At 43.3% G+C, this 15,450-nt stretch overlaps 1 protein-coding gene across 2 annotated transcripts in view; it reads right to left on the minus strand.

Annotated features, from left to right (window-relative positions):
- Nucleotides 1-15,450, minus strand: part of LOC125358749 (forkhead box protein P1-like) — a 219,684-nt gene that overhangs the window by 95,199 nt on the left and 109,035 nt on the right. The window contains exon 1 of one of the 2 annotated variants that reach the window (XM_048356161.1): nt 9,753-10,097. The exons of the other annotated variant lie outside the window; for it this stretch is intronic. The gene's annotated coding sequence lies outside the window, so the exon portion shown is untranslated. Of the gene's footprint in view, nt 1-9,752; nt 10,098-15,450 lie in introns of those variants that run through there. 2 annotated transcript variants of the gene reach the window in all.

Consider the following 15,450-nt stretch of genomic DNA (forward strand, 5'->3'; position numbering starts at 1 on the left):
GAAACAGGAGAGCTAGCTCAAAAAGGCAAAACATCTTGCAGTAAAAGAACTCTACAGTCCAGATGGGGACCTTCTAAGGCTGCTGATTATCTTCTTATAATGTTGTAAGATAGTCTTACTAAAACATTTCAAGAACTGATCCGATAGGATGCCTACAATGGCTTCATTATTGGGAAGGAATCGCCTCAGACTTGTGACTAACCCCCCCCCCCCCCGGCAAGGATTTCAATAAAGTTAAGACTACAAGTTTCTTGTGTGCTCATTGGGGACAGCAGGTTCCAACTCAAACTGGAAAATCTGTGCTCCATGGAGAACAAACCATCGCCTAAAGAAACTGCATTTGTCCCTTTCTCTCTTCTGAATGAGGGAAGAAAGACAAACTAGGACTGTAAAAAGGGCATTAGATGATTCCAAGGCACTGAATCATGATGGGAAAGGGAAGAGAAAAGAGCTCTAGATCAGCAGTCCCTCGTTAAAGGCATTTGGTGATAAAACACCATCCTTTAGATGCGGTTAGAACATCTTAACTACCCCTTGTCATTGGTGACTGCAAAAGATAATTTGTTTTTAGTGGGAAATAAATATAAATTTCAATGGTGGCATGATTAACCATTCTAATAAAGGCTATCCAAATACTCAGGCAAAAAACTCACACACTAACACAATCTCAAAAAGTTGAATATCAGGAAATCAAACTCACTAGTTAATAAACCCATGACGTAAAGAACACATAAAAAGTCATGGAAAAAAATTCCATCTTAATCACATAGGCTGCATTTCTGCTCTAATAATGTATCTGATTTGTCTACATCTATCTCCATCCATTCACCCTCAATTTCACATTCATAATGTAGCAGAAATTTTCTCTGAATTGATATAAAATATGGTTAAAGTCACTATGCTAAGAAAAAAATAACACAGATCCCCTCCGACTATTTACTAACATGCTTAACATTTAAAAAATATTTTTATGAACACACTGTTGACTTCACAAGTTTATAATGTAAGTAAAAAAAAAAAATCCCAGTTAGGATTTCTTTCAAAGTACTCTAACAAAAGTAAATTCGTAGCAGAACACACAGGCTCGAAGAAAATATCGCCCAGGGCAAAATTCTGCAACTGCTTTAAGAAGCAAACAAGAACACAAAAGATGTGTAATGCGACCATCTGGCTCTCCTCATAGTATATCAATGCCTCAACTTTATCCCCACCCCCTGGGCCAGCCCACACCAATGCCACAAAACCAAACGGCTTCCCGGATGCTTCCTGCATAGCAAACTTACACAATTCAGCCAGGATGCAGGAGGTGTGTGTGTGTGTGTGTGTGTGTGTGTGTGTGTGTGTGAGTGTGTGTGTGTGTGTGTGTGTGTGTGTGTGTGTGGTGTGTGTCCAGGTCCTGGACAACGATCCTTGGCCATTTCTGTTCAAGGCTAGTGCTACACAACTTGAGTAACAGCTCCACTTCTGGCTTTTTGGTGGTTCATTGGAGATAAGAGTGTCAAAAACTTGGCTTCCTTGGCTGACTTCAAACCCTGATCCTCAGATCTCGGCATCCTGAGTAGCTAGGATTACAAGCCCTGAGTGACTGGCACCTAGCGCGAGTTGAGTTCTTTTTTGTTGTTGTTTGTTTCGGTTTTATACATCATCTAGTATCCTATGAATTTCCCCAAGTTCAATGACTTCCTTACCAGCCTTACTCAGACTGGGACTTCTTCGAAAAACCACTGAGAACCTTAGTGTCATGAAGACGCTCTCACGTGGACTTATCTGTCGGGTTTTGAGAAGAGCACACTCCATAACCTTTGTCTCTGCCATCTTGTGCTTTCTGTCTCAATTAGGTTTTAGATAGCAACATATGAAAACCAAAAATAAAAGAACTCTAAACCCATTCCAATTAAAATCATTATTTTGGGGGACAAAAATACTGTGGGTTATCTACTGAAATAACATTAATCACCTCCCTTACAAGTCACAGTATGCCTTGGAATGTTGCTTCTGTCTATGTCTTTAAACATGTATTGAACAACCACTGTGAAGTCATTGCTGGACATCAAAATCTACCATTCTCTTGTGTACCAACATGGCCTGCCCGGTATATTAAACCAGAAACTCTTCACCGTATTAAAAACAAACAAACAAAGAAGCCTTTTACACACAGGTAAGCGGACACCGTTTACTTATTTATATACTTCTTATTTACTTTTGCAGACAGAATTGCTGGATACAGGATAGTTACATCTGCTTGTCAGAGTCAAACCGCTTTCAAAAAGTGGAAATGGAGAAGCTTAATGGAAACCTTGGCTCCTTAAAAGACAACAACCATGGAAAATAGATACCGCTCAAATGCTCCTGCATATTCTTCCACAGAATCCGCTAGAACAAGTGTCTACACTGGCCAATAGTTCTCAGATGGAAGCAGGATTTGTAAGGAGGCAGGGCTGTCTAGTTTACTTGTTTTCTTCCTGTCATTGGCTTTTCTCCATGCCCATCTCCTTCTCTATGCCCAGTGATAAGGAAGACTTGCCTGGCTTTCCATACCATAATCATGTGTGGTTAGGTGATTCTGCCCAGAGACCCCTGGTCTGATGAGCAGTGGTCAAGCGAAAGAGACACACAGCAATTCCAGCCAATGAATGAGCCCTTGGCTAATAGTCTGAACCTGCACCACCAGTACCTGGACCACAGTGGCCAGGTGCATGGCAGCTGACCAGACCCAGGATAGCATAGATGGCTCCAGGTGACAGCCCTCAAGGATACTACTCATCCATGACTACATCTGGCTCTTGGAATTTCAATCCCCAGTGAAACAGACTCATTTCGGTTTTTCTTATCCTAAGAATACCTGGTAAAAAAAAAACAGGACTGGAGCTCTGCAGAGAGGGGTAGCCTAGCAAGCATGAGGCTCTGAGTTCAAATCCACGTACAAGCAAGGGACAGAGGGAAAGAGGAAAGGAGGGAAGAAAGAAGGGAGGAGAAAGGGAGAAAGAGAAAAAGGAAAAGTGGGGAACAAACAGGGAAGGAGGGAAAACAAAAGAAACAAGTAGGAAAGGAGAGAGGAAAGGGAAGGAAGAAGAAAGGAAATAGGATAGGTATCCAGTTTGTGAGCCACATGAAGACATCCCAGCATCCCATTCCGATTCCTCCCACTGGTGACGTCATCCCCACCACTCCTGGTGCACAGGGAACCCTCCAGTGCCCTTACACTAATTTGATTATGGCCCACAAACATCGCTGGAGGGCCTCCAACTGCTTTTGCTCCCTAAACAAAGGTCTCCCAGGACTTCCCACGCCCCCTCCATTATTAGTTCTCCAACTGCCATCCTTGGCAGTGATGGCCCCTCCCTGTCTGCCAGGGACCTCAGAGGAGAAACTTACCTTTTGGCCACCAGAGAAACACCAAATAATGACACCACCTTTCCTGGCACCTGGTCCTCCCATTTCCTTTCCCAGGCCTCTCTTCCTGCTTTCCCTGACATTTGTAGCTTCGAGCTCCAGTCTGCCCTCAACTCTCCTTGACCCTGGTCTTTTCCAAAGCTCACACTGAAACACTCCGGAAAGCCAGGAGCACTGAGAAGCAGGCTTCAGGTCATCCTCTGGGGTCCTTCGCTAGGAAGGAACCGATAGACTCAAAGGATACTGTATTCATCATGTTAGGCAACTTTTCATCTTGATGACCACAAAGCTCCTAGAAGCCCCAAGAGCCCAGTCAAGGAGAAGGGATGCTAGAGAGACACCTGGCTGGCTTCCATATGAACAGGGCTGCTGCCACAGTGCAAAGTGTGCCACACCTACACGAACGGCTGAAGCCAGCAGAGGACTTTGACAAGCTCAGCCCCTGCCTTCCAGGAAACAACCAGTCAAACCTGCCCCGTTAGACAAGCTGTGGTAGAATTGTCCTTTTCTGTCCTGTAAGACATCGGAGACAGGTGAGGGGCCATGCGTTGTTGCCAAGGGTGGGATTCTTAAGTCCACAGCAGAGAATTCAGGCTTCAAGGAGGTATTTCTCTCCAAAGGAAGGAAGACATTTACACACACACACACACACACACACACACACACACACACACACACACACATCCCTCATCCTCTTTTATGAGCTGTTCCCAGCTCCTGTGTATTTGAAATGACTTTAAAAACTGTGAACACTTTCTACGCAATTTCCCAGCCACAACAAAAGTTCAAGATAATGAAGGGAGAAAACGGCCCAAGAGGCTACAAATAATTGATATCTGTTCCTCAGTTGAAATTGCCTGGTGAGGAAAAGCAACAGGTACAGAACAGTGTTACACAGCAGGGAAAATGTTACACAAGTAGGGAACAATGTTACCCAGTAGGGAAGAAGGCGGAGGGAGTACAGGACCAATGTGTGTGTTTACACATGCTGCCTTAGGCATCTCACTGAGAATGCAGTGTTAATACAGTGTTACTACTGCACTAGACTCAGACCCTACCCACAGGGTTTAGTAAAAGCCCTCAAGTGCAAAACACAGCTCTGCTACTTGCTGATCTAATGAATTTAGGACCTTAAGTTCTTTATTCCTCAGTGTACCCACCTATAAAATGGGTTTAGAGTCCACAATCTGTTTGTGAGGAATTAATGAAGCAGAAAAGGGGAATAGGATATTGCCTGGCATATGAAGAACGTGAAACGATGGAACAGTCACAGCTGGTACAGACAAAGATAATATAACTAATGCAAATCTAAAATTACCTACACCTCATCTCCGCCATCTCTTCAAGTGGATCATGGTTGACTGCTATATTACAGGTTAGGAACCGGACAAAATGTGAATGGGGTTTTTGAACCTCTCACAAACACAGCGATGACAGGGAATGAGAGCTCTTATCCCTCCACCCAACCTAACCTGGGGAAACATAGATTTCAGAGTGGAGTTTCACCTACCTCAGTGGAGGCAAATGGTGAGTTAGGAAAGAGCTACCATGGAAGGTCAGCGCTGGCTCGCTGTCCTGCTAACAAGCCAAACGTTCTTTGAGGAGATCTTCAAAGAAGGCAAGCAGAGAGGCCAGTCTGGAACCCAAAGGCATTGAAACACTTTTCCTTGTGCTTTTCAAGTCTTTGCAGATAGATTCTGTTACTGATTTAGGATCTTAAACAGTTTGTTTATTTTTTAAATGCCTTTCAGCTCACCTTTAATAACATGTTTCTTTGACTTGGCTGAACTATGCCTCAGAAGAATTACAAGCGGGAATATGGCTGGGTAAAAGGTTCAGGAAACTAATCCACACCTGGTCCATGTAAAAAAAAAAAAAAGACAAGCTCATATTTTCCACATAGAAACAAGCCTTTTTATATGAACCAGCCTTTCATTTAACTACCCAGGCACTCTGCCCACTACAGTGTATGCAACCTCCCTTTCACGTGCTTCTCCGCTTGAATAACGAGACAGTTAGAGAAGCCACCTCTTACAACCACACCATGGGCTTTATCAGAGATGGTGATGATGGTAAGGATGATGGTGGTGATGGAAGAAAAACATCACCCGCTATTTGGTTTTAAAAAAAAAATTCACTTTGTTTTACCAGTGACAAATGACCAAGGCACCGCTAAGAATTGGCTTAGGATAAAGTGAGAAATTCTGTATCTTTCACAACTAACTTTCAGATTTCTATTTATTTTTCTCCCTCTTTTTTCTTTGGTCCAGTCCTGGAGTTTGAACTCAGGGCCGAAGTGCTGTCCCTGAGATTCTTTTGCTCAAGGCTAGTGCTCTACCAATTGATCCACAGAGCCACTTCGGGCTCTTTCTGAGTAGTTTATTGGAGATAAGAGTCTCCTGGTCTTTCCTGCCCAGGCTGGCTTTGAACCACAACTTTCAGATCTCAGCCTCCTGAGTAGCTAGGATTTCAGGCATGAACCACTAACACTCGGCTTACCTTTACATTTCTTAGCACTAATTATGACCCATTCTTTGTGGGATATAGCTTATGTAAGGAGCAAGTCAGAGGAGATCTTATAGGAGAACGGAGTTGACAGCTATCTTGAGAGTCTTCTCTAAACCACTTCCTGTGAGGAGTGGGTTCTGGGTATGACCAGGTCACAGCAATGGTCGGGATCCAGCTCTGAAACATCACGGCCAATTTCCCAGAACACAGACAAGCCACAGTTGCAGGCTGCAGACAAGTGGAACCGCCAGCCATGTGCAGAGGTTTTGGAAACACAAAGAGGTCAGCGTATGGCAGGAGAGGTTACCAATATCTTGCCGGGTTGTGCTAGGCTGTGGCAGGGGAAGCTAGGTTCACAATAAGCATAACTTCTTGGATAAAGTCCTTCGCCTCCAGGCTCAAGGCATCCTGTCACTTCTGCCCCTAAGAACACTCCTTGTAATCAGCCTGGGCTCAAAGTTAGTGGAAAAGGAAAAGGAGTTCCATAGCTTCGCTAAGTGGCGATGTGGTAAAGTGGAAAGGAAACTTCCTCAGAAAGCCAGAGCGTGGTTTGACATCAGGACCCACCAGGAACCTGGCTAGAATGTGCAAGATACCAGATTCTTCCTTGGTAAAAGGACAGCATTCCATTATATGCAGCAGTCGCCAAACAAGTTGTTAAAATACTGCAATGCAGGTGCCCTGGCTGGGACATAGCCATTGGCCGAGGCCTCTCGAGGACCCTGACCTCCACCTTGAACTTCACAAGATCTCCCACAACACTAAAGACTCCCTCCTGGGAGACAGCTAGTGGTCAGCCAGATGGCTACTGTCTTTGACTATGACCTGTTGGCTACTTGGCCACGATCGCTGATACTTTATGAGGCCCACTTTCAAGGGTAAGGTGGAAGAAAAAGGAGAGCTAGCTTCTATCTAAGACCCAGTTGGGCCCAACAAGAGGCAGAGGGGCTGGGGCAAGCCAGAGAGCGGGGACCCACCAGAAAGACCTGCCTGCCCGCTAAGTTCCATCTCACTTGTGGGTCACCCACATGTGGACCTACAGTAACAAGGAGAGTCAATGGGGGCTTCTTAGGGAAAGTTATTAGGGCCCAATTTGTTTCCAAAAGCTGGAAACAAATAAAACATCGCAAAGCAACTCTCAAAATGAAATCCTGAAGTGCTGAGGGAAATTACCAACACATGTAATCAAATTATATTTACCATGGAAATTCTAACAGCTCATACTTTCTACTCCACTTTTACAACCTTTTAGGAAAGAATATTCTCTCTCTCTCTCTCGTTCTACATTTCCATGGTAGCACAGGGGGCATGATATGTCCTGAAAATGCACAGAAAGGAGGAAAAAAGAAAATGCCCATTATTGCTATTTCTTTTAACTCTCTGCATCTTCTTTACCACTATTACTCAAAGTTACCCACACCAGCTGCCGGCAGCCACAATAATATGCCATCACTTGATTGGAAGTGGGGGGGGGCCCAGGGGGCACATGGCATAAATAAATACCTACCCCTAACTGCATGTGAAATAGGAATTTGAGAAAGAAAAAAATAATAAAGGAGCTCCAAAGACAAAGATGTTTCTATACAGGAATGTGAAGTAAGAATTTAAGTAAATGACCCCACTTGGGGTAGCAGGGTTGAAGTGGCAATATAAACTATACTTAATAGCAACAAAAAATGTTTTCCTTTCGAGAAAGCAATTTGGGTTTTAAAGTTCCTCCCTTGCATGAGACTTGATACAGTAAGGCTGAATTCCTTCATTTCCTAACACACAGATGCCAGGCTCAAAAATTCTACTTGGGGAGAATTTTTTTAAATGCCTTAATTGATCTTCCCCTAATAAAATACTCGAATAATAAATTATTTTGGTACCCCTCCCCTGCAATTTCTATTTTCTTAAGGACTTGAGTATAACATGTCCCAAAGAACATATGTTCCCAAGGAAGAAAAAAAAGAAAGAAACCCAGGCTCTAGAACTAATACACAATGAAAAATAAATTTAAAGCAGCCTTCTGGTCTGACATAAGAATATAAAAATGATATGAGCAAGAACAGCTTAGTTTACATACTTTTCAGTCACAGCTGCTGCTCCGAAACCACAATACCTTTAAAATGACATTTTAAGGAAACAGATATGGTGTGGCGTTAGCTCAAGCAAGATGTAGCTAACACTGAATTAAAGGGGCTTTTCTTTTTACACAAGTACGTTACGTAACCCTGAATACTGGCAAACAATTAAGGCTAAAAGAAGTGATTTGTTTTTAAAAGAATATAGTGGCAAACACAATTGAATTACAAGCATCTACCAATGTAGCAAGAATTCTTTTTTTTCCTCTTTGTTTTTTCATTTAAAAATCACTAGACTCAGACACCAAAACAGAATTTGGGGATGAGAAAGCATAAACCCACTTTTATTTGTTACTATTTCATTGAGCACTAAAGATTTCTTGTCAAAAATCTCTGAATCTCCAATGACAGGCACACAAGTCTCGCTCTCCTCAGCAAGTAGAAGCAGGCGATTCTCTGAATGCAAGAAAATAGCATACAATTAAATCAGACGATTCAATTAATAAATTACTTCGCTGGACCTTGCAGGCCAAGTCCTATTTAATTACATAATTTAAAAAATATTTGCACATTGCAATCACCAAAATTGGCTTTGAGGTTTCATAATACACACTTAACACTTGAGTTAGAGAACAAATTTATTTAATAAATGCAAGTCTAAGTGCTAGAAGGCCACGGCACTCATACTGCAAAATCACTTAGCACATCCTCAGCAAAAGCAAATAAACTTTTCCAGTATTTAGATGTACGCTGCTGTTGAATGTCAGAAGAAGTTGGCCTGGCGTGTGTGTGTGTGTGTGTGTGTGTGTGTGTGTGTGTGTGTGTGTGTGTGTGTGTCTCATATGTTGCTTGTAAATCTGACCATTTTCGGAGGTGATTAGAAAAGAGCTAATGGAAAATGTTTCCAGTGAAAGATAACGGGCAGATAAAATAAAGGGACGATGTCAAGGACCCCACAGTAAAACCCCCTTTTGGACAAAGAGTAGTATTAGCTCCCCATTTTTCACATCTTGAAAGACCAAAATACACCATAAATTAGCATGCTTACAGAGGTTAAAGATTCGTTCCATTAGTGAAACTCGCAAGCCGAGGGGTGAGAGGGGGGGCATTCAGAGGGAGGATAGGATTACAGGGGAACCAAAGGCCAGTGGACACATTTCAAAATGACTGTGACCCCTGGGGTTACACTGGGGGGCCATGGTGCTGCCAGTGAGTGAACTTTCTAGAAAACCACTTGGCACTACACTTGTTTTCCTTTCACATTTTGATAGCAAGCTTTACCACACATGTACACTTTCATGCAACTGCTGGGTGCTTTGTACCTGCCAGGCCCCAGAACTTTCTGAGCTGCTCAGGGGTTGACTTCCCACTAGCAACCCCCAGACCACATGACGGGGGTTTTGTACTTGTCGTCTGTGGGTCTTCTAAAAGATGCCTGCCAGGTACAATCTGCTCTCCTTCACTTTCCCTGCTTCTAGAAGTTTCTATGCTTACGCTTTCTCGCCCCCCCACATAAAAAGTTTCTAATTTGCTAGTTAAAAATGCTGCTAATAGTCTAAAATTTAAGACTATTTCATACTGTATGAGTAAAGGATTGCGGTGTTATTTTGTGACCCCTGTTTAGTTAAGACCCAAAGTAATTGTCTCAAGTCTACATCACCTTCTCTCCCTCTTCTTTTGCAGAAGTTTCTGGAAGGAGTTCTCTACATACTCTGTCTCCACTTACTCACCATCTAACCGCTCTTCAGCCCCCACCATGCCACTGAATCCTGCTACCAAGGTTACCAGTCTCCAGGCATTTCTGTTGTGGTTAGTGGCCCCATGTGATAGGGTTGACCCTCCTTCTTCTGCAGGAGTGTTCACGGCCGTGTTCTCCTGGGAAGGCACCATCTTCTTCGGCACAGCCTCTTTCTTCCAGGCAAGGCTCTGCAGGTGGCTGAGTGTAGTGGGTACAGGTGGAATGGAACCTGCTCTTACCAGTCATGTGCCCGATGTGCTGAGCATGGCTGCATTCTTGGAGACCATGACCCAATCAGAGGAGGTGGCTGGCTTTCCTGCCTGGATCCTTGCTGGCTTCATGATGTCCGGGACACTGTGGTCATTGTTATCTACCACCTCCCTCCTACCCTCAGCAGCATGGGGGTTCAGGGCATCGGGAAACTGCTCCAGACCTGAACCACTTTCCTCCAGTCCACCTGAGGCTTGCTGAACACACCTAGGGCCTCCCAGGGACGCTTTCTGGTGGCTCTTTCCTGTCTTTGAAGCTCCTTTCCTTAAACTCACCCATCTGGAAGAAAACTAACTTTGAAAAGTACTAATTTCTGAAATCCATGAAATTCTAAAACCTCCTCCCACGGCATAGACTATATTATTTTTTATTTTTTGCCAGTCCTGGGGCTTGGACTCCAGGCCTGAGCACTGTCCTTGGCTCTTTGTTCAAGGCCAGCACTCTACCACTTGAGCCACAGTGCCACTTCTGGCTTTTTCTACATATATGGTGCTGAGGAATTGAACCCAGGACTTCATGTATCCGAGGCAAGCACTCTACAACTAGGCCATTTTCCCAGCTCTTATTATTTTTTTTGACGTTAGGAATCATTTCAATTTTGATGTGGAAGGTGAATGTCATGTGCCTTTAAGATGCCCTCGCCATCTTGATCTAAACATTTCTGAGTTCTCCAAGGTTAGAAGAGTACAGAAGAGATGTACATAGGAATAAGATGGCCCGCGGTACCTTGGGCCACCCCCTGTCTTGGTAGAAGCTGACTCCAATTCCTCCTTCTGTACACACTCCCCCATTACAATCTGCCGTTTGCACACACCTAGACTATCATCAGTATTCTGTGCACCCTCCTCACCTAGAAATGTCTCCCTATCTCTATCAGACCATCATACCTGCCCTTCCTCCAGCAAGCCTTCCAGAAGCTGTCTTTGGGCAAACACTTCATTGAATAAAGTGTTTAGATACGGTGCACTTGTCCTGCATGAAATGATGCTATTTCCTTACAACGGCCTACTTTATCAGCAGTTTCTCTCACTAACCTGCTTTATGCTCATTCTATAAAAGCTACTTGCCAAATCTTGAATATTGAATCCAGCCGAGTAAGCCTAGTAAATAAACTTACTAACAATGTTTTCTTTCTTTGGTTCCTTCATAAAATCACCTATTCTTCTTCTCTGTACCTGTGCTTACAATGGCTGAGCAACGCGCAGCCAAGCAGATCGTGTCTGCATAGTATATGTTCACACTTCTGAGGAGAGAAGAAATGCATCACGGATACACATGATATGTGAGTGACTAAGACAGAACTTGAACAGCGAAGGGGAAAAAAAAACACCCTAACCCTTTCTCTGAAGTAAAATTACCTTATTGTTCATAATACAGAGCACAGGAAATAGAATGAGCGAGGAAGCTATAAGAATTTAATCTAATCGACTTTTTATAAATAAGAATTGAGATTCACTATGCACCAAAAATGTAATTACCCACCCCTTACTATTGGTGCCCTAATTTAGACACTGTATACCAAGAAAAAAAAAAAAAAAGCTTTCAGGCTATAAAGACAACTTTGCATTAAGGTCTCCGATGAGCTGTAGTAATGCCATTCCCTCGCCTGAGCTGTGGTCTGCTTAACTTCAGGTTTAATAATATCACCACACATCCCACCTCCAATATCTCAAACTTGATGGACAGTCTGTACAGTGGTGGGGAAGAAAAAGCTAGCTGCCACGGCTCAAACCACTAACGGCTCATCTTTGGCACATTTGGCAGTGACATTCAAACAAACAAATGCCGGTATCAGCCAATCGCCTCCCCAGGCTCAAGAAACGGCATCTGTGGAGCTACCAAAAGGGTTAAAAAAAAAAAAAAAGCGCCAATCTCAAGCATTGTGAAATAACCTAATGGGCTATACACGAGGTATAAAATCACAGAACATTCTCTCTAGAGTTCATATCTTCAGAGACCCAGAAATAAATGTCAGGAAAGAAAAAATTGTGTTGGACTTATAAAGGTAACCGGCAGGTGCACTCGGGTCTTATTTCTCATGATTATGACTTGGCTGAGTCACGTTCCCTGCTGTGTTCTGTGATTTGTTTTTCCCTTCTCTTAAATGGGGTAACAGGACCAATGTGTGGATCTAACATGATAATATATTTCACACTCAAAGGTAGGATTTTTATTTGTATAGTGGTATGGAAGTATATAAACCAGAGATGTTTTTATATGACTCCTTTTTTAATCATTTGTTCACTTAGCATTCATCCAGACTTTTAGTGTCTGTATTGCATAGGAAACATCCCTTGGTCCTAGCACTCAAGAAGCTCAAAGTCAAGACCTGAGCTGCTTCCAGTAGCCACTAGCCACATGTGACTATGTACATTTAAATTATTAAAAACGGAATCAAACTAAAAACCCATTTCCTCTGTTGCTCTGTTCACACTGCCAGTGCTCAAGAGCCTTATGTGGCTAGGAGCTAGCTTCCTGGACAGCGTACTTATGGCACATTTTCATCACTGAAGTAGGTTTTGTGGGCCAGTTGTGTGTGTGTGAGATTGTGGATACAGTTAGTAGACATGTTCCATGTACCATGATGATTCCTCTTTTTTTTTCCCCCCAGTCCTTGGGCTTGAACTCAGGGCCTGGCAACTGTCCCTGGCTAGCACTCTACCACTTGAGCCACAGCGCCACTTCTGGCTTTTCCTGTGTATGTGGTGCTGAGGAATCAAACCCAGGGCTTCATGCATGCGAGGCAAGCACTCTACCGCTAAGCCACATTCCCAGCCCCCATGATGACTCCTAAGCCAGCTTGCAGAAAAGATGCTGTGATGGAAGTAACAGCCATGAGGGACATCTAGGTTTTGTTCTTCTCAAGTGGAAGAGGAGAGAGTAGAGTGGACAGGTGCAAAGGAATGCAATCCTCAGGGGATTATGAACCCTAGGCAATGGTGACTCTCCTGGATGGCTTGTGTGTAAGTGTGAGGAGGAACCATGGCCAGCGACAACCCTGGGGAAGTGGTTAGGAACTAACTCTGAAGGCCTCCAAGCCAAACTAGAGCCTGGACTTAATTCAGAAAACAGGGACATGGAAGTAGTGGGGTGGTCTTAATAGAGAACAAACCATGCTGACAAACTAGAAGGCTGGCTGTCAGTTCTAGAGATACACATGAGATCTCCTCCAGGAAGTTTCTCAAATTGCTGATGCCAGAGTCCTTGCCCCAGCTGAATTAAATCCATTTCTGGGCATGGGGCCCAAACCTCAGTAAGTTTTAAAATCCCAAAGTGACTAGTGTGCAGTCATGATTGAAAAGCAATAGAAACAGCAAATATCTAGTATTGAGATTAAGCTAGAAGGAAACAAAGAAGTGTCTACTGAAATGGTCCTATCATCAGAGGATGAAGTCTTCCCCTACACAGAAACAGAGATGATAAAGGTGAAAGACTGTGATAGATGTCTTTAAGATGGAATTTAATATGGATCTGACCATCAAAAATGTAAGCAACAAGAAAACAAAAAGGAGAATACAATACGATAGCTTCTGTGCTGTGGCAATCCTAAGATAAATAGACTGGGAAAATGAACAACAGCTTCAGTTTCAGCTCTACAGCCCACTACGTATTTCACGCATGTTCTGGAAAGGCGCAAGAGGCTGGAGAAAGCCCAGGTGAGGAGCTCTTCTCTGAAAGTTTTGAACCTGAAGTATCTCACATTTTATGCTCCAATTTTCTTCATTTTCTTCTTCTTTACTTCTTGTTCATCTTGGGGCTTGAATTCAGGGCCTGGACACTGTCCCTGAGCTTTTCCACTCAAGGCTAGAGCCCCACCACTTTGAGCCACAGCTTCACTTCCGGATTTCTGGTGGCTAACTGGAGACTTGTTTTCTGGAGGGTAATTGGAGTGTCTCATGGACTTTCCTGCCCAGCCTGGCATCGAAACATGATCCTCAGATCTCAGCCTCTTGAGTAGCCAGGATTACAGGCATGGGCAAATGGTGCTCAGCTCAACTTTCTTTTATGTTTGTTTGTTTTTTTAATTTTGGAATACAATCATAAGATGTACAAGCAACAAACTCTAAAAAATGGATTTGTGTTTCCAATACACTTTTATACATAACTTGAAAATGAATTTGTACCATATTTTTAGTGTATTTGCAGTGGCTATGATCTACCATGTGAAATGCAATGTAGATTCTTCCATTTGTGACCTTACATTGAGACCCACAAAGATTTTGGATTTTTTTCCCCTATTCCTGGAGCTTGAACTCAGGGCTCAAGGCGCTGTCCCTGAGCCTCTCTGTGCAAGTCTGGCGAACTCTACCAACCTCAGCCACAGCTCCACTTCTGGCTTTTTTTCAGTAGTTCATTAGAGATAAAAGTTTCATGGACGTTCCTGCCTGGGTTGGCTTCGAACCATGATCCTCAGATCTCAGCCTTCCTGAGTAGCTAGGATTACAGGTGTGAGCCACCAATGCCTGGCTTAAGATTTTGGATTTTGAAGTATTTTGGTCTTCACTTTTTCAGATGACAGATGTTTGACCTAGTCTCCTAGAGAACTCAGAACCTAGAACTGCTTATGGAATTGTTTCTTTACAAAGTAAACAGTTTGTCTTTACACTTCCACCTATGGGAATGAGAGCAAAGAAAAGCACATGGCAAGTTCCAAGGCCTCCCCTGGAGGCCTTGCATGAATGGCCTGTCTAGAACAGGAGGCTGCATGAATGGCCTGTCTAGAACAGGAGGCTGCGTGAATGGCCTGTCTAGAACAGGAAGCTACATGAATGGCCTGTCTAGAACAGGAGGCTACCAAGCGGTCCTTCCAACTTGAGCATTCTGGAATATCCTCTGAAGAGCAGAAATTTTCATACGATCTAGGGTGACTTCCAACACGTTCCTATTTATTACATTATAGAAAAGTACATTTGTTTATGTGCCAGAATTTCTATATATGCCTGAGATACTACACATACACTTCAGGAATTATATGCAGATTTTAACTCCTATACAATATATTATTTCCTTTTTGTCATTGAGCAGATACACTCAGCAAATTTATTTCTCTGAATACCAGTGCTATTTTGGTTTACTTTTGCCATGTTAAAGTAAGAGGCAGCTAACTCCAATGTGTGTGGGGCAGATGGTCACAGTAATGAGCAAAGTAGCTCAAGAGAGAAGACACGGCTCATCCAAAGCCAGCTAGCACTCAGGTCCAGAATCCACCTTCCTTTGGGAAATGTGGGCACAGTGCTGCCCCCAATTCTTTCACAAAGGCAATACCCAGTTGCCTTTGGGAAATAGCTTCATATTCAAATACTGGCAACTGATTCAAATTACCTTCAAGTGTTATTGCTGAACAATACACAAAAGGTCCAAAGCTGGGTCCTACGGCACATATCCTTCTGAAGTGGTTAAACCTTAATAGCACAAAGGAAGAGAGATGTCCTTCTCTTCCAAGCGGATGACAGTGACCACGGGCTTCAGCTCAAC

Source organism: Perognathus longimembris, chromosome 10 (genome assembly GCF_023159225.1).
Source record: "Perognathus longimembris pacificus isolate PPM17 chromosome 10, ASM2315922v1, whole genome shotgun sequence".
NCBI lineage: Eukaryota > Metazoa > Chordata > Mammalia > Rodentia > Heteromyidae > Perognathus > Perognathus longimembris.